This window comes from Pelophylax lessonae, assembly GCF_965119305.1.
Source record: "Pelophylax lessonae genome assembly, chromosome: 11".
Lineage (NCBI taxonomy): Eukaryota > Metazoa > Chordata > Amphibia > Anura > Ranidae > Pelophylax > Pelophylax lessonae.
The window spans coordinates 37,895,663-37,921,534 of NC_138778.1; the positions used below are offsets into that span (position 1 = coordinate 37,895,663).

A 25,872-nucleotide genomic window follows, 5' to 3' on the forward strand; every position below is an offset into this window, starting at 1 on the left:
CTGGGGGCCGTATGCGGCCCTCAAAGTCATTTGGTCCGGCCCCCCGTGCAGCTGAGTCTGTGTCTCTCAGTTGATCTGTCTGAACGGAGCCGATGCTTCCTGTATAGTTCCGGCTCTGTTCTGACAGTCTGAGTGAGTCACAGGTGGAGTGATATCAAATGCACTCCGCCTGTGACCAATACAGGAAACATTGCCTTTTCCTCTAGTGCGGCGCTGCTGCTAGCCAGCATTTACCGCCAGCAGCACACACAGCAGTACCAGCCAAAGCCAGCAGTACCAGCCAGAACCAGCAGTACCAGCCAGAACCAGCAGTACCAGCTAGAGCCAGCAGTACCAACCATAGCCAGCATCACTCACAGCAGTACCAGCCAGAACCAGCAGTACCAACTAGAGCCAGCAGTACCAGCCATAGCCAGCATCACTCACAGCAGTACCAGCCAGAGCCAGCAGTACCAGCCAGAACCAGCAGTACCAGCCAGAACCAGCAGTACCCACAGCGGTACCAGCCAGAGCCAGCAGTACTCACAACAATACCAGCCAGAGCCAACAGTACTCACAGCAGTACCCACAGCAGAACCAGCAGTACCCACAGCAGTAATAGCCAGAACCAGCAGAACCCACAGAGGTACCATCCAGAGCCAGCAGTACCCACAGCAGTACCAGCCAAAACCAGCAGTACTCGCTGCAGTACCAGCCAGGACCAGCAGTACCAACCAGAACCAGCAGTACCAGCAATACTCACAGCAGTACCAGCCAGAACCAGCAGTATTAGCCAGAGCCAGCAGTTCCCACAGCAGCACCAGCAGTACCCACAGCAGTACCAGCCAGAGCCAGCAGTAAGCACAGCAGAACCAGCAGTACCCACAGCAGTACCAGCCACAGTCAGCAGTACCCACAACGGTACCAGCCAGCAGTACCTACAGCACAGTACCAGCCTGAGCCAGCAGTACCCACAGCAGTACCAGCCTGAGCCAGCAGTACCCGCAGCAGTACCAGCCAGCAGTACCCACAGCACAGTACAAGCCAGCAGTACCAGCCTGAGCCAGCAGTACCCACAGCAGTACCAGCCAGCTGCATCCACCAGCAGTACCAGCCAGCTGTACCCACCAGCAGTACCAGCCAGCTATACTCACCAGCAGTACCTGCCAGCAGTTCTTTTCAAAACTTACCACCACAAAGAGTCGACTGCGCTCCAGACTGACCGACGCAAACCTGGAAAACCAGTTGCGAGTAGCAACATCATCAATACCAGCTAACATCACACACCTCACCAAAGAGAAGCAGTTGCAGCCATCACGTTAGGGGTGAGTTAATTAAATGTTTAACCAAATATAACAGGCACATTTTTAAGTTTGTACAGCCCCCAAATGATTTTATAAATATACAAATGGCCCTTGGCAGAAAAAAAGTTTCCCCACCCCTGCTGTAAAGCCTCCACCAGGTAATTGTGCTCTCACCCCCAGCATATATGATGTTTAATTTTATAATTATTACAGAAAATATTTAATTCTAAAAAAAATATTTACCCCGTGTGCCAGATATGCTAGGTATGCCACTGGCAAGCCATAGTGATCACTGGGTAAAATAAAATAAAAAAGCATTGATTTGTTATAGTAACAATTTTTTTCTGTGCTTGCAGCACTATGACTCCTTCTCCCCCCTTAAAAAATATAAAGCCTAAAAAAGCTGAACTCCAGGCAAAGAGCTAATTACACAGATTATAAATATACATATACGTCTGGCAGGGCAAAAGACCTGTACTTTTATTTTTAGCAATTGAGTTACACTTAAAAGACTTGTCCCATCCCCAGCCTGTTAATGGACAGCGAAAGGAGAAGCAGAAGACCAATTAGCTGATCTCTCAGTCACTCTGCTATCTCCTGCTGTCAGCATATCAGCATGCTCCTAGTTAGCACATGAGCACTGCAGTGCAACTGACAGGCCCTTTGTGCTGCTTCTCCCTCTATCAGTCTGAGCTCCGCTGTACATTGACTGCAAGAAGCCAGTGCAAGGTCAAATTCAGGTACTTACACTCATCAAGCTAATGTACGCTCATCAAGCTAATGTACGCTCTAATGCCATCTCATATGAAGCTTACTAAGGGTTTGACTAGTGGAGGAATGGAGCATTTGTTCAATAGGCAAAAGTAACAGGGTCTAGGTTAAAAAAAAAAAATAGCCCAATCCGTGCCCACTTGCACAGAGACTTTCATCAAGTTGGAAGCTTCATGCTTATCACTGCTACTTAGCCCCAGTCCAGATCATTGTAAAAGACGCCTTCTATTATTAAATATTTAAAGCTGTTTTAAGTTTATGAATCACAAAAAGTAGGTTAATTAATTCATATATTAGCATTTTAAATAGTTCCAGTTATGTAATATGGAGTCAAGTTTATAGGTTATTTAGTTAATTGATGTATACTGATTAATTGATAGCTTGATCTGATCATTTATGGTTAATTAGGGTAATTAGCTTATTTTTTATCTAGACCTGTACATTTTTTAGCATCTATAAAATTAACCACTTAACCCCTGGAAGATTTTACCCCCTTCCTGACCAGGCCCTATTTTGCGATTCGGCACTGCGTGATTTTAACGGACAATTGCGTGGTCGTGCGACGCTGTACCCAAAAAAAATTGACATCCTTTTTTTCCCACAAACAGAGCTTTCTTTTGGTGGTATTTGATCACCTGTGCGATTTTTTGATCATGCGCTATAAACAAAAAAAGAGCGACAATTTTGCAAAAATAACAATATTTTTCACATTTTTTTATATGAAATTCCCCAAAAAATGTAAAAATCAAAATTTTTTAACATTTTAGACCAATTTGTTTTCTGCTACATATGTTTGGTAAAAAAAAATCGCAATAAGCGTATTTTGATTGGTTTGCGCAAAAGTTATTGCGTTTACTAACTAAGGGAAAGATTTTTGTCATTTTTGCAGTTTTTTTTTTTTAACGAGTAATGGCGGCGATCTGTGATTTTTTTTTTTTTTTGCGGGACGGACAGATCGGACCCTTGACTGACATTTTTGACACTTTTGGGGGTACCAGTGACATTACTACAGTAATCAGTGCTATACATATGCACTGTTACTGTAAAAATGACACTGGCAGTGAAGGAGTTAACTGTATTGGAGAGGGAGGGGTTAAGTGTGTCCTAGGGGCGTGCTTCTAACTGTGATTGGCTGTGGCTACTAGTGTAAGAACAGAGATCAACGGTCCTACATAGTAGAACCGTCTGATCTCCATTCTTACACAGGGAAGAATGACAGGCGGCTTTGTTTACATTAGCCGCCTGCCTTTCTTCTGGTGTAACGGACGATCGCGAGTGCCCGGCGGACATCGGGTCCGCCGGGCACACGCGCGGAGGGGGGCCGTGACCGTTCCCTCGCTTCCTAGAGCCTCACAGGCTAGCGACGTAGTACTACGTCGCTTTGCCTGTGAGGGGCTGACCGCCGCAGTAAATAGTCGTGCGACGGTCGGCAAGCGGTTAAAACTAAGAAAAAAAATTTGGCTAGACATACATTTTTTAGTAGAGGCCCCTTTCACACATATGGACTGTTTGTCCGTTTTTCATCCATCCCTTGACGGATGAAAAACGGACATCAATGCACTCCTATGGAAAAGCGAATGACAACGGATGATCATCCATTTACATCCGTTGTCGTCCGCTTTCGGCAATATCCGTTTTTTTTTAACAGATGAATGCCCTATTTTTCTTCCGTTAAAAAAACGGATCGGACGAAAAACGGATGAAAAACAGATGAAAAACTGATACATTTTGACGTGACTGAACTGATGAACTGAACGGACCGCATGTGTGAAAGGGGCCTGACACATACAAAAACTCCAATAATTCTTTTGGCTATCAGGAGTTTTTCCTGTGTCTCAGGCTGGGTTCACACATATCCAAATTGGATGCCGGTTTCCCCACATCCAATTCACATGACAGACAAGTGTGACCGGCTCCCAGATTAAAAAAGGGTCCTGTGCATCTTTTGGCTCCGATTCAGGTGTGAATTCAGGACCGGACTCGCACCTGAATCAGTGAACAGGGATGCATTGGACCTCTGCTGGGAACCCGCGGCTGCATATGTGTGAATCCGGCCTCAAGTAAGTGTCTCAAGTAGCCGGCTACACATTATACAATTTTATTATTCGATTTCCATTATATTTACCTTCAACTGCAAGGGCCTGCCTGATTGCATACAATTTCAAACTGTTCAGGTTTGACCTCATATTATATGGTTTTGGTAAATTTAAAGGAAAATTGTACAAGAAAGTTGCCTAATGTGTAGCCAGACACCCTGTCACAAGACCATTTCTATAAAATGTTTCCAATGATATTATAAGCACACCTAACACATTTTTTTCTGCATGTTTTTTTATACCTCCTTTGTGTAGACATCCAAAAGCTTTGACACTGCTGCTGAGTGCTGCCATCTTGGATGTGATATCAGCAATCCCAGAGTTTTTACTCCTATGACACTGCATAGCAGGGGTCTCCAAATTTTCTAAACAAAGGGCCAGTTTACTGTCCTTCAGACTTAAAGGGGTCCCGACTGTGGCCAGTAGAAGAAAAAAATGTCCTAGCTTCAGTGGAAGTAAACAAACCCCCATCAATGATATTTGGGGGAATAATAGTGCCCCATTGTTGGTATCAATAGTAGGAGCAGTGCCCCATCATTGGTGTCAATTGACGGAATAGTGCCCCTTCATTGGTATTAGTGGGAGGAATAGTGCCCCATGGATGGTATCCTTGGAAGAAATGGTGCCCCATCATTCGTGTCAGTGGGAGGAATAGTGCCCCATCATTGGTGTCAGTGGGAGGAATAGGGCCCCATCATTGGTGTCAGTGGGAGGAATAGTGCCCCATCATTGGTGTCAGTGGGAGGAATAGTGTCCCATCATTGGTGTCAGTGGGAGGAATAGGGCCCCATCATTGGTGTCAGTGGGAGGAATAGGGCCCCATCATTGGTGTCAGTGGGAGGAATAGGGCCCCATCATTGGTGTCAGTGGGAGGAATAGTGCCCCATCATTGGTGTCAGTGGGAGGAATAGTGCCCCATAATTGGTGTCAGTGGGAGGAATAGGGCCCCATCATTGGTGTCAGTGGGAGGAATAGGGCCCGTGGGAGGAATAGGGCCCCATCATTGGTATCAGTGGGAGGAATAGTGCCCCATCATTGGTGTCAGTGGGAGGAATAGGGCCCCATCATTGGTGTCAGTGGGAGGAATAGGGCCCTTATGATTGGTATTTGTGGGAGGAATAGTGCCCCATTACTGTTACCAATGGGAAGAATAGTGCCCCATTATCAATGTCAGTGGGAGGAATAGTGCCCCATCACTGGTGTAAGAAAACTAGTGTCCCATTGTTGGTGTCAGGAAGTACTGTTGCTGAAAGTGGGGGAAATATTGCCCTAAGGCCTGGATGAAAGCAGGCAAAGGGGCGCATCCGGCCCCCAGGCCACAGTTCGGAGACCACTGCTCTATAGTATTCCCTTTTGCTTCTTCCACGGCAACAACAGAAAGGGTTATTTATGTAGGAAGGTGAAGGGATGGGCAGAGTATCTGGGCCAGCACAGAAAATAACTAGAGGAGAGCCGACCATAGATGGATCAACAGGGACTGGCTGAGATTCGATCCATCTATGGGCAGGCTGGTTGTCAATCGATGGAATACATTTCAGTACAACCAGCCTGGATTTTTTTCATGTGATCTCTGTTGAAGGCTATAACAGCCAGCACTGATCACTGTATTCTGCCAGTCTGGAAGGCTCCTCACTGGCAGAACACAATAGCACTGCAGGAGGGGTTCCCCCGTAAACATCAACCGCGTTGATGGCGGTATCAAGCAGTTTCCTTTCCTTCAACGTAGCCTCAGAGTGACCAAGGTAACCCTATGCAACACCAAATTTTGCCCCCCACCCCGTTCAACTACTATGAAAAACATTTGTTCATTGTGAATCAATTGACAGCTAGATAGAAGTGAGTTCAGGTCTGTGTGACAGTAGTAAAGGTCCCAGCACCTATTTGATCCATATTGAATATAAATGGGCCCCGCAGCCTCTCTTCTTTCCACTAAAAGTGCAACTTCACCCAAAAAGTTCACTGCCTCTCCCCCGGCTTGTAACCCAGTTACAGGATTTTTTTGAGGGGGGGGGGGGGGGTGATTACTGATTTTTTCAGTACCCACTTCCACTTTCGCAATCTTTGGATGACACCGCTTGCTCCACCACCTCCACTCCCGCAGCCTTCTGAGACACGTCCTGGGTCCCAGGATCCCACAGGACCATTTGCAGACTGCTGCGCTATCTTGCATGTGAGCAGTGGGCAGCCGGCTGTGGTTCCATTGGCAGCAGGGGCGTAACTACAGGGGTTGCAAGTGTAACCGGGCCCCATGCTCCTGGGGGCCTGTGTGGCTCCCGTGTACACCTGGATATGGGAGAAATCACTGTCTTCCTATTCAGGTGTAGCTGTAACTGCAGGAGGAAAATGGAGGAGATTGGTTCCTCTGTATGCTGCCCCCGCCACTCCTCCTATCCAGTTCACTTGTGTTCTGCTGTCTCTGGGCCCCTGTATGCTCACCTGGCCCCCTGCCCCCCCTCCCCACTGTGCTCCCTCCCCTCACCTGCCGACTTCTGCAGGGGATATGTCACAAAAGGAAGGGGTCGGTAAATAGGTAATGATAATTTACCAGCTCCTTCATTTTCTGAATGGACAGAGTCATAGTCAGTGACCTTGTAAAAAAAATTAAATAAAATGATAAAAAAAATAATACAATTAAAATACCAAAAAATAAAAACTACTGACACCAGTGGGTGAACTTTCAGGATTGCAAAGGTCACACTTGTAACCGTGCCCTGGCATTCCACCCCCGTGGGGAGGCCCCAAGATGGCAGGAAGGGGGCCCACTGCAGAAATTGTGAAAGGGTCCCGCTGCGGGACCGTAATAAAGGGCCCCGCAACAAGAGTAAAGGGCCCCAGGATCAGTGGGAAGAGCCCCAGGCTTGAAGGGAATGGCCCCGGCCAGGGGTCTGGGGGGGCCCTTCATGGTTTCTTGCACCGGGGCAATGAAGGTTCTAGTTACGCCTCTGTCTGGCAGCCACAGCTGGATTTCGTATCTAAGATGGCGCCGTTGCCATCCCGCAACACTTAGAAGAACTGGCTCTGGGTACACAGTGCTGTACTTAAGGCACTGGTAAGTACCTAATTTTTAAAAGTCAGCAGTTACAGTATTTTTAGCTGCTGATATTTAAAAAAAAAAAAATCAAACTGAAGTTCCTCTTTACAGTTGAAATCCAAGCAAACTACTAAATACACACTTATAATACATATACTAAACCTGTATGTACCCTGTTTTATCTGCTACGGAAGAATCAAGGTTCAGGACCCGTCTGCAGTCTGCTTTGCAAAATTGCAGCAGAGTTTGGTCTATGCCCCGCCCCAAACTGTGATTGGACAATGAAGGAATAGCAGCCCACTTATTGGGTCATCCATTTTCTCTTCCCTAGCACGTTGTCAGCTTAGAGCCCTAATTGGTTCTACCCTCCCCCTCCCAGCAGTTCTGCTACACAGGGCATCAAAGGAGTCTTATAATAAGGCAAATTCAGAAATTATGCAAATTATAAATACATGTTATTATGTTTTTTAATGAATACATAATTGGATTAAATTATGCTTTTATATCTCCCTGGAGTTTAGCTTTAAAGCTTGAAAAAAACAGCAGCAGAGAAATGTACAAGTAGGTGTATCTCCTTCTTTAACTACCTCAATACTGGGCACTTAAACCCCCTTCCTTCCCAGACCAATTTTCAGCTTTTAGCGCTGTTGCAATTTGAATGACAATTGCGCGGTCATGCAAAACTGTACCTAAACCAAATTTGTGTCATTTTTTCCCCACAAATAGAGCTTTTTTTTGGTGGTATTTGATCACCGTCAGGTTTTTTCTTTTTTGGTGCACAAATAAAAAAAGACTGAAAAGTTTGAAAAAAAAAAAAAAGTTTTTTTGTTTAGGTTAAAAATTTTGTAAATAGATATGTTTTTTCCTGCACTGATGAGCACTGATGATGCCGCACTGACAGGCACTGATGAGGAGACACTGATGGGGTGGCGCTGATGGGGTGGCACTGATATGCAGCACTGATGGGCACTGATAGGTAGCACTGATATGTAGCACTGATGGGCACTGATATGTGGCACTGATAGATAGCACTGATATGCAGCATTGGTGGGCACTGATAGGCAGCGCTGATGGGCACTGATAGGCAGCACTGATGGGCACTGATTGGCGGCACTGATGGGCACTGATAGGTGGCACTGTTGGGCGGCAATGATCGGCACTGATCGGCACTGATGGGGGGCACTGATGGGCACTGATAGGCGGCACTGGTGGGCAGTAATGGGCACTGGTGGGCGGCACTGATAGATGGCAATAACGGCACTGGTGGGCAGCACTGATAGATGGCATTGGTGGGCAACACTGATAGGGAGGGCACTGGGGGGCTCTCTGAGCCCTGCTTGCCATCCTTGGTGGCCATGGTGGGCATCCCTGGTGGTCATGGGTGGGCATCCCTGGTGGCTTAGTGGCACCCCTCCCCCCCCCAAGGCTGTACTGGTAATCAATCATCTGATTACCAGCACAGACCCCCCCTGTGATCAGTGAGTAATTAGAAATACTCACTGATCACCCCAGCAGCAGCACCGATCCTCTTCTCTTCTCCTCACTGACAGGACCTGTCAGTGAGGAGAAGAGATCGAAGCCGTTACAACGGCTCTATTTACATTACATGACGGCTGTGATTGGACACAGCCGTCATGTGATCAGGAGGGCCAATCACAGGGCCCTCCTGCCGAATGATGTTGCTCTGTGTCCGAGGGACACAGGCACATCGAGATCGCACCGCTGCGCGTGCCCGCGGCGGCGCGATCTCTCTCCTTCTGAAGGACGTTCCGGAACGTCCATTCAGAAGGACGAGACTCCCACCCGGCCGTATATATTTACAATGGCTCGGGTGGGAGGTGGTTAAAAACATTGTGGAATATACAATTTTTTTTATTATTACAAAAACCCATTGTGAATAATAAAGCCAACTATAAGCAATAAACTGGATGTAAACTAAATGTAATGTATTGTAATGTAATGTAGCACCCTCCTAGGTAGGTGCTAATGAGAGAGTATAGTTTTTGACTCTGTCTGCCTATCAGAGGAGCAGCAGGCAAATCTATATTGCTTTCTGTCTAGTAGAGAGCAGGATCTGCGAGTTAGGTCTGCTCAGTGTGCTCAGTATGCAATTCATTGTGTCTAGAGGAGTGTTTCACACTGGTCCAATAGGGAGTCATGTATGTTGGACAGTGTGAGGAAACCTGACCAATGGATACATAGGCTTTGATACAGTCCTGGTGATTGGCAGAGACTGGCTGCCTCTGTGCATTCTGGGGTACTGTATAAAATGCTGCAGGGCCTTTGGCTGGAGAGCAGAGTCCTGGAGGGAGGGTGGCGGCTGCCTCCTCCTCTGTAGCCTCCTCTGGTCATCCTGAGGGCCAGAGGAACGGAGCTGAACCCAGAGGTCCTGGAAAGCTGACTGAGAGGGAGACACTGGAGACCCTAGAAAAACAGTATCGTGAGTACAGGGGATCGTATCTGGGGGCCTGACCTGAGGGGGGCCATCCCGGAGTAGGAAGGTCAGTGGACGGGTGTCAGTGGTCAAGAAAGGGGTATGCTAAGAGAGTGTCCTGAAGATAACTGTAGTTCATTAAGTCATCTGGAAAGAGACCTAATCCTAAATCCACCTAGTGGCAAGGTGGATAAACAGCCTGGCTATATCAACAGATAGCTGTCCTCCAAACTTTGTGCATAGTTAATCTGGAGTATCCCACTATTCCTTTCTCCCATCCCTAATTTATAAAATAAAAACAAAACAACAACATACTCCTGGATTAATTATTGACTGAGCCAAGAAGTAAAGTGATAGGCTGTGAATGCCAATGTTGCTAACAGTAACCCAGGGGGACCGGAAAGTGTGAAAGTCCAGCAGTCCTTAAGGGGGCAGTGCTACAGTAATATAAAAATCAAAAACGCCTAAGCTAAAATCCACTGCTTCTAAGCCACTTAAATGCAACATTTCTGCGGAGTGTCATTTTATAAAGAAAAACTGACATCATAAAGGCGATAAATGGAAAAAGGAAGAAACTGGTGATTTCTGTGGTCAAAGACAGATGGACACCATATTGCCAAATGCCAAATAATTACTATGGTGTCAGTCCTGTAACTCCGAAGTCAGCAAAGCTCATGCACCCTGCTGATTAAAGCAGGGAATGTGTGGGACGTCTGCATAGAGACCACTGCTTACAAATAAAGGGCAGGGTCCTTCTCTACAATGTGCTGGCAGGGGACAGGCTTTTCTAATCAGACTGTGGATGCTTAAAGTATAACTAAAGTCAAAACTTTTTTTAGGTTTTGGATAGACTGAATGGTGGTTGGAACCTCTGTCAGGTCCTTATTACCGTCTGTGTCCCCTTTGGGGAGATTCAATCTCTCTATTTGTCATGCTTACCTTTATCATTGAAAGTGAAAGAAAAATTTGGGTTGTCCCCAGAACAGTAATAAAGGCTAAATCTTCCAATGGGGACATTAGTTCTGGTGAACCTTGTGACAACCAAGGATTCCCTCACTTTGGAGAGATTTCCTCTTGCTCCCCATTTTGGCTAAGAGACAAAAAGTAAAGGAAAGCCCTTAATGGGACACAGGTGGCAAAATAAAAACTTGACAGGGGTTACAACCAATGTTCCCTCTAATCTTTTACTGTGCTGAGCAAATAAAAAAATTTCAGAGTGCCACCGCATTGCCCCCAATAAATGCAGAGTGCCCACAGCATTGCCCCCAATCAATTGCAGAGTGCCCACAGCATTGCCCCCAATCAATTGCAGATTGCCCACAGCATTGCCGCCAATCAATTGCAGAGTGCCACAGCAATGCCCCCAATCAATTGCAGAGTGCCACAGCAATGCCCCCAATCAATTGCAGAGTGCCACAGCAATGCCCCCAATAAATGCAGAGTGCCCACAGCATTGCCCCCAATCAATGCAGAGTGCCAGCGTTCCCCCCGCGAGACCCGTGCACTTACCTCACGGGTCATGGCAGCTTTTCTTTAGTCCCCGGCTCCCGCGTCCCCTCAGTCCTCCCGCCTCCTCCCATCGGACCTCGGCCAATGGCATAGGGTGGTATGCCTTTCGGCCAATCAGGAAGCGGGAGGACCTGATCCCTGATTGGCCAGGAGGAGGATCCTTGTGACAATAGCGAATTTTCATTTTCAAACCTGGAATTTTCATTCGCTATTGTCACACAATGGGCGGGCTCTCGGGGCGCACTGCTCAGCTCACTACCTTCACCGTCTTTACGTCGTCTGCGGCTCTGCGGCTGCGCCGTCTGAATTTGTGCTGCGCGGGACCGTCAATTAGGCTGCGCTGCCGCGCATGTGCGCAGCTTAAAGGGAACATTGCTTACAACCCTCTCTTACGCTATCCAAAATGAAAAAAAAAAAAGTTTTGCCTTTAGTACTACTTTAAAGGAGAAGTATAGCCAAAGTTCGTTTGGCTGTACTTCTTTTATGGATCACAGGAGTGCAATTCGTTTTGCACTCCTGTGACCCATTTTGGGTCACTGAAGTCCGCTCTCTGCTGATGTCACAGAAGTCAGTCCAGGCACCGCATTATCACGACCACGGAGTCGAGATCCGCCAGGTGCCTGGACCGACACCCGGCTCAGCCTCTCAGCGAGCCACTGAGAGCCTGAGCCAGCCTTTCCCCGCCCCTCCACAGCTCAGCGTTCCAATGGGCGAGGAGGGGGCAGAGCGGAGAGCCGGTGACTCTCTGCTCGAGGTGCTGTCAGAACCGAGCGATCGGCAGTGTTCAATCGCTCTGTTCTCAGTACAGAGGTGACGGGGGACAGATGCAGCATCCGACCAATGCTGCATCCACCTAGCTAAGTATTAACCTAAAAAAAAGCCCAAACCTATACTTCTCTTTTAAGACTGGGTTCACTCTAGAGCACTTAGGGTTCACACAATTTTTTTTTTTTTAGATGAACTTTATGTGAAGTGTACAAAATATACACTTCATTCATGGAACTGTACAGCAGGCTGTGTTGCAGTGTGAATGGGAAACAATTGTGTCCTTGCGGTGACAGGCGTTTACCAATGCAGTAAAACATCTGTCACCGCACAATGTGTGAATTAGCCCTAATGCCCCATACACACGTGCAGATTATCTGCAGACTTTTGTCTGCAGACTTACCTTTTCTATGTAGTGCAAGGGCCTGCCGGATTGCATACAAATTGAAAGTGTTTAGGTTTGACCTCATATTATATGGTTTTGGTAAGTCTGCAGACAAAAGTCTGCAGATAATCTGCATGTGTGTATGGGGCATTAGACTTTGCACACCTTTTTGTTTTGTTGCACTTGGAATATATTTAGCTGATTTAAACCAAATTAAACCAAAAAATAAGTTGCGCAAAAAGTGTCATACTGGGATAAAGGGCAGCCAGACTCCCATCTTGGGGTTAAGCCCCGTACACACGCACCGATTGTCGGCCGAACGATCGGCCGTCTTTTGTCCAGTGCTGTTGTGTTGGTTGAAAAGTGCTCAAGACTGCACACGAATTTTGTTGGCCAACAACAACCAACTTCAGAAGTGATGTCATGTGATGATTAACTTTCCGTGTGTTTTTTCTTCTCTGAGCATGCCCAGTCTTGCTCATCTGGCTTTTGTAGGCCGAAATCTGTACTGACTGACGAACAATCGGCCGTTCTGGTGACGGCCAACAAAAATTTTATAGCATGCAGACCAGATTTTGTTCGGCTGAAAAGTCGCAGTCGGTTGTCGGAAGCATCATACTAACAAGCCGACAATCGGCCGATCGGACGTTGGCCGTACATTTACGGCCGACAAGCGGTACGTGTGTACGGGCCTTTTGAGTAGCTGAGCCACTGTTGAACATCCTGGTTGTATGGTAGCCCAACCTGAAATCTTGGCTCCTGATATCCATCCATCCTTTGAGAATACTGGGATGAGGTGCAGCCAGACCCCCACCTTGGGGTCAGAGTAGCTGGTAAGCGGCTTGAGAGTTGGGTTTGCACTTTTGATACTTGTTGATACACAAGTACAAATGAACTTTTTGCACAGGAGCACTTCTCGTCTTTTTTCTGATGGAGTTTACTGGATTATTTATGATTTTTTTTTTAATACATTCTAATTTAGTTTTTGATACATGTGAATTTCTTACTTAATTGAATTTATGCAATTAATATTGATAGCGCAACATGTTTTTCATTAACATTCAAATTTAAACCAAATGTTTGATTGAGCATTAGGCCTCAAAATTAGGGACGTTTAAAATCCTGGCGTTTCTTCAATCCTGGGGAGCAGCAGGTGATGCATACAGCTGCCTATAGAAGTGAATGGCTGTAAGAGGTTGCACTCTGATAAATATGCACATGTGTGTATGACATACAAATTCTCCAGCTGTGCAGCTGCCAGTTTTTCAGGCGGACATGATCGGATGATCCATGCAACAGTGGATGTCAGCGGAAACATCTCCGCTGACACCCGCGGCTATCCGATCCGATCCTGTCCGTGAAATCTGGACGGATGGAAACCCCATTTTCCATCCATCTGGAGGATTGGATAGGATCGGATGAAAACGGACAGGCGGTCCATTTTCATCTGATCTCCCATAGGGGAGAGTGGGGATCTGACAGCTCTGTCTCTGCAAAGTAAGTGGAGACAGAGCTGTGATCCGCCTGCTCAGTAGAGGATCGGCGGATCGATCACCGTTGAGCAAAATGAAGTTCGTAGGGCGCACCACCCGTGTGAAAGAGGCCTTATAGTCACAACTTTTGACACTTAGAGCAACTTTTTTTTCGTTTTAATACATAATAATTACCCTATCCACAAGTTGAAAATGCTGCTATCCAAGGGTAATAATCCTCTAATATAATGAAGCCGGCTACTCGGTTACATCCATTGCAACAATTCTTTTTTTTTGGCTACGTGGCAGGATACATCAGTAACATGCTAACGTGTTTCGGCCAAAGCCTTACTCATAGCATATCCAAGGATGGCTATGTTCCCCCTCTATAGATACAGCAGAGGAGTGAGTGTAGCCACCCTAAGGCTAGGTTTACACTAGCAACAGCCCTTGCCACCCCTCTAAAAAGCAATCCACCACAGATTGTTTGACAGGCAGGTGAGGTGTTGATATGTCACACCGCCTGTTTTAACCCTATAAATTCCGCACCACCATTCAGCAACCACGTGCAGTAGCATGGTGGTTTTGGCGTGGCCCCATTCACTTGAATGCATCTAAGGCAGTCGTTCTCAACTCCTCTCCTCAGGACCCACTAACAGGCCAGGTTTGGAAGATAACTGAAATACATCACAGGTGATATCACTTGCTGCTCAGTGACTGCAGTACAGGTGGTCTCCGGGTGAATTTCCTTTCCTAGGGGGAGATTTCTCCTCACTTCCTGTTCTCTCTCTCTGTTTGTAAGTAGGAGTCGTTTGTAAGTCGGATGTTTGTAACCCGGGGACTGCCTGTATTCCAGTCCGCATCTCCCCAAGGTAATACCTAAAATCTGGCCTGTTAGTGGGTCCTGAGGACAGGAGTTGAGAACCACTGATCTAAGGTTTGGTAAACTGCAATATTCAAGATTTCGTTTTTTGGTTTTAGATACACTTTAACCTCTTTACCTCCGCTCACATTGCTGCTACTGCAGCAATGTGGCTTGTTATCGTCCAGCGACGTAGACCTACGTCGCTCTACTCCGCCCCTTGTGGGCGGCGCGCGCGCACCGCCGGAGGCTCGCTCCCGCTGTTTTCAGTCACAGCGGGAGTCGGGCCAGGGGAGGAGTGGCAGCGATCACCGCCGCTCTTCCCCGATCATCGGAGAATCTAGTTTGGAGATCCGCCCGCCTGTGTAAACAGAGCAGGCGGATCTCCTCAGTGACAAGGAGTGACAGATTGCAGGATTCAGCATAGCTGAACACTGCGATCTGTCCCTGCGTCACTCAGTCACCCCCCCCCCCACACGTTAGTAAGCACCAGGCATACATTAACCCCTCCCTCTCCAATAAAATTAACCCCTTCCCTGCCAGTGTCATTTTTACAGTAACAGTGCATATATATAGCACTGATTAATGTAGTAATGTCACTGGTACCCCCAAAAGTGTCAAAAATGTCAGTCAAGGGTCTGATCTGTCCGCCGCAATGTCGCAGTCCCGCAAAAAAAATCGCAGATCGCCGCCATTATGCGTTAAAAAAAAACACCAAAAATGACAGAAATCCTTCCCTTAGTTAGTAAACGCAATATTTTTGCGCAAACCAATCAAAATACGCTTATTGTGATTTTTTTTACCAAACATATGTAGCAGAAAAGAAATTGGCCAAAAATTTAAAAAAATTTAGATTTTTACATTTTTTTGGGGGGAATTTCATATAAAAAAAATGTTAAAAATATTATTTTTTCAAAATAAATGCTCTTTTTTTATTTATAGCGCAAAAAGTAAAAATCGCACAGGTGATAAAATACCACCAAAAGAAAGCTCTGTTTGTGGGAAAAAAAGGACGTACATTTCGTTTGGGTACAGCATCGCACAACCGCGCAATTGTCTGTTAAATTCGCACAGCGCCGAATCGCAAAAAGTGGCCTGGACGTAAGACAGCAAAATCCTCCGGTGGTAAAGTGGTTAAGCTTTGCATTGCTTTCTGGTTCCATGGGGACTGACAGCCAGGATGGACCTGTCAGGGTCGGACACATGCAATTTTGTTTGCCTGGTACAGCAAAGCAGATGTTTTAAATAGTAGTTCCACCAGACCGGTTCCTCTTAGAAAATTCCCTGAACTTCAGATAGAAGAAAGCCATTGTTAATAACCCAAAAATTCTGTAGAGACCTTCTATCCGCATTAGACGGGGGTAATGGCCTGTGATGCACTGCACAAGTTTGAATGTAATTGTCACGCCACATACAGTGTTGATTACAGCTGGCTAGATAGATGTGGCAGCCGTGAGCATCTCCGGAACCACAAGCAACTCAAAGATGTCAGAGTAAAGTATAGGTGTTACAAAATGTCTGTAGGGCACAGAAACAGAGGATACGGAGAGGTGTAATTGGCTGCAGTATATGGAGCTGCAGAGACATTGTCAAAAGCAGGTCTAGGAAAACATGGAAAACAGAGTTATTTCTGTAACATAAAAACATATGAAGGTCTATTCATATACCAAGGCTACTTTAGGGCTGAACTTCAGGCACAAAAACTTTAATTCATATATATTCCTCAATAGCTACATCATATATAAATCCACTTTGTGTGCAACAATCTTCTTTGTAAACCCAGAAATTATCTTGTAAACGTGGCAGTGACATCATCACTGTGCTGTGCAAAACCTGAGCAGTGGGAGGGGCCCAGAAGGCTGGCTGTAGAAAACTACAGGGGGGCGGAGACAAGACAAGACCCATCACCATGCACAAGGAGAGAGAGGAGCAGTGACCGGTCTTTATTAGACACTCACACTGGATTACTGCACAGATCTTGAAGGAATACACAGAGCACACCAAGACTCAAAAAAGAATACACATGACTCTTGTATTTAGATAATATTTGCTGATCTCGGAATTCATCCACATCTACTTCACCAGAAATGCATTGCCAACACCTTAATAAATTGCCTCGAAATATATTTTTACTAGGGATCGGCCGATTATCGGCACAGCCGATATATTGAGGGCCGATATGCACTTTCCCCAATATATCAGATTACCGATTTTTCGGGAAAGTGCTTGTACCATAGTGATACCTGCAGCTAGAGCCATCACCACCGGTACCGGCGTCCATAGTCGACGGCCGGCTGTCTTGTATTGACAACCGATGTGGCTGAGAAGCCACTCGGCTGTCATTACAAGGAGCGGGAGGGGACGTTTCCCACCTCCCGCCGCCTTCCGCGGCTCGCCCAGGTCTCCCGTCCCAACGGGAGACCCGGGCAACCAGCCTGCACAGCCGCCGAAGACCAGGTCAAAGCCGCATTTGACTCTGATTGGGTCTCCATGTTAAAACCCGGTCATGACATCACTTCCGTGTACTTGGCGCTAGATTAAAAAAAAAATAACAGCATTCAAAATAGCCAAACTTTTAGACCCCCAGATCCCTCCTCAAAACTACCAAAACTACCTGTCAAGTGATAAAAATAAAAAATATATTTTTTTTAAATGTACGAAAATATCGGCCAATATCAGCCGATACCAATATGCAATGGCCAAAATATCGGTATCGGCAACAAAAAAACGATATCGGTCGATCACTAATTTTTACTGTTGCTCTAACAAGCAAAATCCCCACACCAGAGTCATAGCTCCGCCTCTATAACTGTCTTGCTTCAATGCCCATGCTGCGAATTACTTGGCAAATTAGAGTGAGGCTTTCTTACATCTTCGAAAATATGAGTTCTGGGCAGTTAGGAAATGATCTCCTGCAATGGGGCTGTGCCTGCACTGGAAGGGTTAATTGCTCATTTATGTCTAGGGGAAAAATACAAGGAGATTTACTTAACCGATCGTCCTCTCCTCCCCCACAGCTTAGACCATTCCCCGCAGCTTCTGTACCCCCATACCCGAGCGGTCTAGGATCTTGATGTCATCAAGACCAGAGCAGAGTCCATAGCCCTGCTTTGGAAATGAGGATGCCAAGGAACAGTCCACTGCCAGATTGTGAGGGAGCATCGCCTGCTGGGGGGGAGTAGAGGATCAAGTAAGTATAATGGTTTCTCATCTCCCCAAGACAAAAACGAGCTATTAAACCTTGTAGGGCGGGTGCAGCCCAACTGCAAAGAATATTTTTTTATCTTACTGGAGTTGGGCTTTAAATATGTCCTTCTAGGATCTCTTGTACAAAACTCATATTTTCGGAGATATAGTAACCATGTAGTTCACAGTATTGTCAATGAATCAGGACAGTTAAGGGGGTGGGTCTATGACTCTGGTGTGGGGGTTTTGCTGGTTAGAATATAGTAAGAATATATTGGGGGCAATTTTATAAGATGTTAGCAATACATATCTGGTGGAGTAGATGTAGTTGGAAGTTTGGCCCCAATTTCATGAAACCTGTGCCACATTTTCATAGTGAATACCGACAGGTGCAATAAATTCAAGTAGGTGTTATTCGTGACAGTTTTACTATTGCTTTTGTCGTAACAAATTCAGTGATAAGGAAAGCGGAGGTACATCAGGCCTTAAATGTTGGAGTAAAGCTGGCCATCGATGGATTAAAATTCAGCCGGTTCAGCATGGGCCAGCCGAATTTCGATCCATGTATGGGCAAGCTGCTTTGTAGGCAGGTGCAGTCTTTTTTCTCCACTGCAGGTGGCGCTGTTCTGCAGTGGCACTGTTTAGGAGAGTAGGTCAAGAGGAACATGGTTCCTCTATGAATACAATTCTGAATAGTACCGCGCTAATTATAAGTGTTAGAAAAAATATCATTAAAAATTTTTTTTTATATATATATATATATATATATATATATACAGTATATTCAGATCTTGGCAAAACAATAGTCCATCAAAAAAAAAAAAGAAAATTATATATATATATATATATATATATATATATATATATATATATATATATATAAAACGTTGATATATACTAATAAACCACAGTACTCAATACACAAAAAATATTGATTAAATCCACTAGCAGTATATAAAAAAAATAATTATACAATATATTCAGATCTGTGCAAAACTATGCAATAAGTAAAATAAAAAAAATCTAAAAACTAAAGTGATAGTAAAACAATGGTGAATGCAATCTCCCATTACCAACTGCTTTGCTCAACCAGTTGCTCCAAATTGATGCTTAAAACGAGTGTTCCACTTTCCATTGTTCAAATTCAATCACCATGCCACCACCAAGTGCTTTCCACTCTAGGAATAAGCTCCCCTGAGGGAGTGTGATCTCTACACTTTAGGCTCCATTCACCCCTGACCATATAATTTTCAGGTGTTTTTTGCAGGTGTTTGAAGGCAGGAATTGACATCTAACAAAAATGCCTGTAATCTACCAAAAAAGAAGCTCATGTACAGTGGCGGCTGGTGCTCCATGGGCCGGGGGGGGGGGGGGAGGGCGGGAGACGGACCGCACCATACCCCCCCCCGGACCACACCAGGCCGCACACCCCCAGACCACAGCAGGACAGGACCCCCAGGACAGGATCCCCAGGACAGAACCTCCAAGACAGGACCCCCAGGACAGACCAGGACCCCCAGGACAGGACCCCCGGTTAACTCACCCTGCCTGGACATCAGCGACGGCAACAGCGACGGCGGTGGCTTCTTCCCCCTGTCTTCTGCGTCTCCTCCCTCCTCCTCCATGCCCAATGGCATGGCTTCTCCTTTCGGCCAATAGGGAAACGGGTCTAAGAACCAGCTTCCTGATTGGCCAGGAGGAGGATCCGTGTGACAATAGTGAGTTTTCATTCGCTATTGTCACACAACTAGGTGGGCTCGGGGCGCAGTGCTCTGCGCCCCGAGCCCACCCTTTTTCTTTTTAGCCTATTAGAGCCTCTAAAAAATAAAAGCCACATTGAAGTCCATGTGTCTGGCATCCTGCATGTAGGTTAGGGGGCCGGACGCATGGATGGGAGGGGGGGCGCCCCCAATACACCAGCCGCCACTGCTCATGTACTTTTTTTGAGCTTCAGGCAACAAAATGCTCAACAAGGGCCATTGAAATGAATGGGATTTTGCTTGTTGGGCGTTTTGAGACTTCAGAGATGACCGTTTTACGAGCTCAAAAATGCTCAGGTGTGAACCGGACCTAAGTGAAATCAATGCACACCTTTTAGCCTTCACTGGCTTAGAAATCCCCCGCTGTTACTTCCTCACACATGGCTCATGATGATCCGTGATATTCAAAGTGCATGTAGAAAAAACAACGAATAGTGCTTGTATCCTCCAAACAGACTTCAATTTATTAAATAATCCCATCTGGGGTGGTCAGGGATATAAAGATTTTTTTTATAAAAACTTATTGACCCTTTCTTGTATTGAAGTTTACAACAATGTTAATGTTATTAATTTGTGTATTGTTATTCTTTACAAATTATTAAAAATTGATTGTTAAAAAAATCATTGTTTTGAATATGTCGTTCACTCCACACAAGCCTCTCAGACAATAATCAGATGCACAGCCCCATGCTGGATACAGACGTTGGCTGCAGACGTTGTCATCGTCCTGGCCCCTCCCCAAGCACAGCAGTTGGTAATGGGAGATTGCATTTACCATTGTTTTACTATCACTTTATTTGTTTTTATATTTTTTTATTTTACTTATTGCATGGACTCTTGTTTTGCACAGATCTGAATATATATATTATTTTTTTATATACTGTCGGTGGATTTATTCCACGTTGTTTTTTGTGTATCGAGCACTGTGGTTTATTCGTTTATATCAAAGTTTATTTTATATATATATATATATATATATATATTTTTTTTTTTTTTATTATATTTTTGTAACTCCTATAATTAGCGCAGTACTATTTAGAATTGTATTCATATGGCACATTTATGAGAGTGTGGGTGGTATCCGCAGCTTAGTAGAATTTAACACTTTAGGATAACATTGTTCACTTAGTACAACCTTTCCAACACTGAGGAACCCTTAAAAAATAGGGCGGACCCCTTGGCAGGCTCCCTGGTACTCACGGACACTGTTTTTCACAGAGGACTCTGCCAGCAGCTCCACCGTCAGCTTTCCAGGATCCTTCAGGGTCAGCTCCACACCTGGCTCACTTGGCCGACTGCCCGTGACCACCTTCCTTAGACAGCAGGAGGAGAGACAGCTGTCACCCTCCTCCTGGGACTCTGCTTCCCACCAAAGACCCCCTGTCACATGTGCCCTTGGCTTTTATGGTCAATCCCAGGATGCACTGCAGTGGTGCCCTTCCACTGGGACTGCCACAGAAGCCTGTTTGCCACTGGCCAGATTTCCTCCACTGTCCAACAGGCACCCCTATTGGATACAGTGGGGACACTCCCTCAGACCAAGTGACTCACACCTGGACATATGTAACAGGCATAACTAACAGATCAGGCTCCCCTGATAAGCAGACGGAGCATAACAATGCTTTTAACCTTGCACCTATCTAGGAGGGTGCTACACATATACTAGGGCCAATTTATACAGGAGCCAATTACCCTAACAGCATGTCATTGGAATGTGGGAGGAAACCCACGCAAGCACAAGGAGATCATGCAAACTCCGTGCCGGTAGTGCTGTGGTTGGGATTCAAACCAACCACCCCAGTGCTGCTAGGCAGAAGTGCTAACCACTTAGCCACTGTGCTCCCCCTGTAATAAGTAAAACAAATGTATGTTCTGCCTAAGTTGTGTCACAGACAAAATGTTGACTGAGAAAAAATTATTGAGACAATTCTGCCACAGATTTGTGTACACCTTAACCACTTAAGCCCTGGAGGATTTGGCTGCTTAAAGACCAGGGGGTTTTTTGCGATTTTTTTACTGCATGAATTTAACAGACAATTGCGCGGTCGTGCGACGCTGTACCTAAACGAATTTGACGTTCTTTTTTTCCCCACAAACAGAGCTTTCTTTTGGTGGTATTTGATCACCTGTGCGATTTTTACTTTTTGCGCTATAAACAAAAAAAGAGCGTAAATTTTGCAAAAATAACAATATTTTTCACATTTTTTTATATGAAATTCCCCCCCCAAAAAATGTAAAAATCTAAATTTTTTAACATTTTTGGCCAATTTGCTTTCTGCTACCTATGTTTGGTAAAAAAAATTGCAAAACGCGTATTTTGATTGGTTTGCGCAAAAGTTATTCCTTTTACTAACTAAGGGAAAGATTTCTGTCATTTTTGGTGTTTTTTTTTTAAACGCGTAATGGCGGCGATCTGCGATTTTTTTTGCGGTACTGCGACATTGCGGCGGACAGATCGGACCCTTGACTGACATTTTTTACACTTTTGGGGTTACCAGTGACATTACTACAGTGATCAGTGCTATACATATGCACTGTTACTGTAAAAATTACACTGGCAGTGAAGGAGTTAACTTTATTGGAGAGGGAGGGGTTAAGTGTGTCCCTAGGGGCGTGTTTCTAACTGTGATTGGATGTGGCTACTAGTGTAAGAACAGAGATCAACGGTCCTCCATAGTAGAACGGTGTTCTGCAGTGACACTGTTGTTGGAGAGGAAGTCAAGAGGAACACGGTTTCTCTATGGTTTGCTGGGTCACTGGGGAAGCTAGCCTATTAAATGCTGTCGCCCCATGTGATATGTGCAGCCATCTTGGGTCAGGTAGAGTCTATTTAAAACCCTGGCTCCCTGTTTTAGCATGCATTTTGTGAGTTGGTAAGGTAGTTACAGATACCCCATCTGTTAGAGACAGTACTAGCGATAGGGAAAGGTTCATTACGAGGGGGGAAAATATAGAGTTGCATCTCTCTGGATACCTTCCTGATTGGGCACAAGATGGCCAGGCTGCATTCTACCCCCTCTCAACAGACGCTGTGTGCCCCACACACAGAAACACTAGATGTCGAGTTGCCTTTTTCTCTACAACTCCAGATATGCTTAGAACATCAGATACAATATCCTTCATTACCCAGTAATGCTGCATCATGAATCATGACCACGTAAGCTGCAGATTTAAAAATATTTTAAATGACTTTTGAAATGACATTGAAAAGGTGAAAGCTTTTAACATGCAATAATCAGTGAGGAGGGGGGGGGGGGGGGGTGTCATCCCTGTAGGCACTAGAAGTGTCCGGGTATATTGGACCATTTTAGTGATGGGTTGTTTTTCTGCACAGAACAGGAATCAGCCTATTTTTTACAAGCGCACCAAAGCTCATTCAAGGAGGAAAGTCTGAGCGGCTGGGTGGTATAGCTGTTAAAGGTCCATATACGTGTGTGTGATATCTTAATGTGTTAATGCATGTTATGTTCTGCGTTAACATGGATTGCATTGCATTTCTTTAACACACTGTAGTGCATTGCCATTAATTGTAGCGCATTGCAACATTTGTGGGTTGTCCTCCTGCTAACGTTAGGGCACTATTCAAGATGAGTGTCACCTCAATCCTTCAAGTGTTGCGGTACCCTGTGCATTAATGTATGTGTTCCCATAATGCAAGCATCTCTAAATGATGATGATCAACAGATCTCTTATCTTCCACTGTTTTTAACCACTTAAGCCCCGGAAGATTTTACCCCCTTCCTGACCAGGGGGTATTTTGCGATTCGGCACTGCGTGATTTTAACGGACAATTGCGCGGTCGTGCGACGCTGTAGCCAAATTAATTTGACGTCCTTTTTTTCCCCACAAACAGAGCTTTCTTTTGGTGGTATTTGTTCACCTGTGCGATTTTTTGATCATGCGCTATAAACAAAAAAAGAGCGTCAATTTTGCAAAAATAACAATATTTTTCACATTTTTTTATATGAAATTCCCCCCAAAAAAATTTAAAAATCAAATTTTTTTAAAATTTTTGGCCAATTTGTTTTCTGCTACCTATGTTTGGTAAAAAAAAATCACAATAAGCGTATTTTGATTGGTTTGCGCAAACGTTATTGCGCTTACTAACTAAGGGAAAGATTTTTGTCATTTTTGGTGGTTTTTTTTAACGAGTAATGGCGGCGATCTGCGTTTTTTTTTTGCGGTACTGCGACATTGCGGTGGACAGATCGGACCCTTGACTGACATTTTTGACACTTTTGGGGGTACCAGTGACATTACTACAGTAATCATTGCTATACATATGCACTGTTACTCTAAAAATGACACTGGGAGGGAAGGGGTAAACTTTATTGGAGAGGGAGGGGTTAAGTGTGTCCCTAGGGGTGTGTTTCTAACTGTGATTGGATGTGGCTGTGTGTGTAACAGCACAGATCAACGGTCCTGCATAGCAGGACCGAGTGATCTGTGCTTTTACACAGGGGAGAATGACAGGCGGCTTTGTTTACATTAGCCGCCTGCCTTTCTCCCTCTCTACCCGACGATAGCGAATGACCGGCGGACATCGGGTCCGCCGGTCACACGCGCCGGCTTCGTCGGGTACGAGCGGGGGCAAGAGCATGGCTCCGGCAGCACGCGCCCGTCACCTATTGGCTCCCAGGCTAGTGACGTACCGGTACGTCACTTTGCCTGGGAGGGGCTGACCGCCGCCATATATAGTTGGGCGGTGGTCGGCAAGTGGTTAATAGAGGATATGTCTATCTGGCCTTTCTCCCAGTTTGAAAAGATCTCTAATGAAAAGTAAGTCAAATACCCCTGATAGCTGATCACCTTTATCTGTACAACTCCTGATATGCGTAGAACATCAGATATAATATCCTTCATTAACCGGTAATGGTAACCATCTGTATCCATGAATCATGACCAGCTGCTGCCCATATGCTATGCCCCAATCCTTCATTACGTCCCCTCCTGCCAACTGTCAGTCATCTAGGTTGCAGCTCAGCCACCTATTTAGAATACAGGTACTCTTCAGCCTTTCCAGGAACCTCCATATCCCTGATCCTCAGCAAGTATCTCATAAGCTATGTGTGGCTCTCAGCAATCTTTGATAGGCTTCAAGGTAGGCTCTCAGTAGGTGCTCTGTACTTTTCTGCCTGGATGCCTGCTGTGTGCTACATCCTTCATAAGCAAACAGCCAAGTAAAGGTTACTTCATTTATATTTCTGTGTTCATGCCAAGAGTGGCTCACCATTACTTGCTATATCTGAATGCAGTTCACAAGCTAGAGAAAGCTTCGGCCCTCTAATCTAGGTCAGTGTTTCTCAGCCTTTTTTCAGTCAAGACACCCTTTACAATTATAGACAATCTCAAGGCACCCTTTGAGATTATGGAAAGTCTCGAGACGCCCCATTCTAGAATGAAAAAACGATTCTAATAGTTTTACACAACGCAGCAACATCCACACGTAGGACACCCAATGTTAGAGATGATTTATTCTTCCAAAGCAAATATACTTTTTCACACTGGTACTGACTAGTATTCAAATGTTTCTCTTCTCCCTCAATTTCTCTCCATCAGGCAGCTAATGTGACCCCAGTGCTGAGGGAGAAGAGCAGAGGAGGGTCAAACAGGGGTGCTGTGGACATGGATGCTAATAAGACAGTACAGCCAGCCCTCCTGTACTGGGCCCAGGCCTCATCAGTTCAAAAGGGGGGCCCAGGCACCTGCTGAGCAGGAGGGCCAGCAGTACTGCCTTATTGCTGACACTTGCTGACACAGCTGTGCTGTAGGGGGGTCAGTTCTAGTATCTGCTTTCCCTGCTGTCTCCGGACCCCTGTGTGCCCCTTTCCCTGCAGTGCTGTCGGTTTCACTCTTCCCCCCGGTGGCAGCTGCTGAGGGCACACAGGGGGGTCATTTCAGGATGGTGAGCGGGGGGCTAACCATCATGAATGAACACACCATCCTGAATTAACACAGTGAGCGATCGGTACCAATCGCTCACTATGGGGGTGCAGATATTGCCTTTGTGCCACTATTCATATGAATGGGTCTTGTTCGACAGCATAGCATGGCAGCCATTGCATTTTAGCAAAAATATAATTTAATGCTGAGGGAGAGAAGCAGAGGAGGGTCAAACAGTATAAGGCAGTACAGCCAGCCCTCCTGTACTGGGCCCAGGCCTCATCAGTTCAAAAGGGGGGCCCAGGCACCTGCTGAGCAGGAGGGCCAGCAGTACTGCCTTATTGCTGACACTTGTGACCCTTGTGCAGTGCTGCCAGCTAGTACTTTTCTTTTCTCCCTCCAGCCGTGCTGTAGGGGGGTCAGTTCTAGTATCTG

At 45.6% G+C, this 25,872-nt stretch overlaps 1 protein-coding gene across 1 annotated transcript in view; it reads right to left on the bottom strand.

Moving 5' to 3' along the window:
* DLGAP4 (DLG associated protein 4) overlaps positions 1-25,872 on the bottom strand; it is a 329,035-nt gene that overhangs the window by 187,349 nt on the left and 115,814 nt on the right. The gene's annotated exons all lie outside the window — the stretch shown is intronic.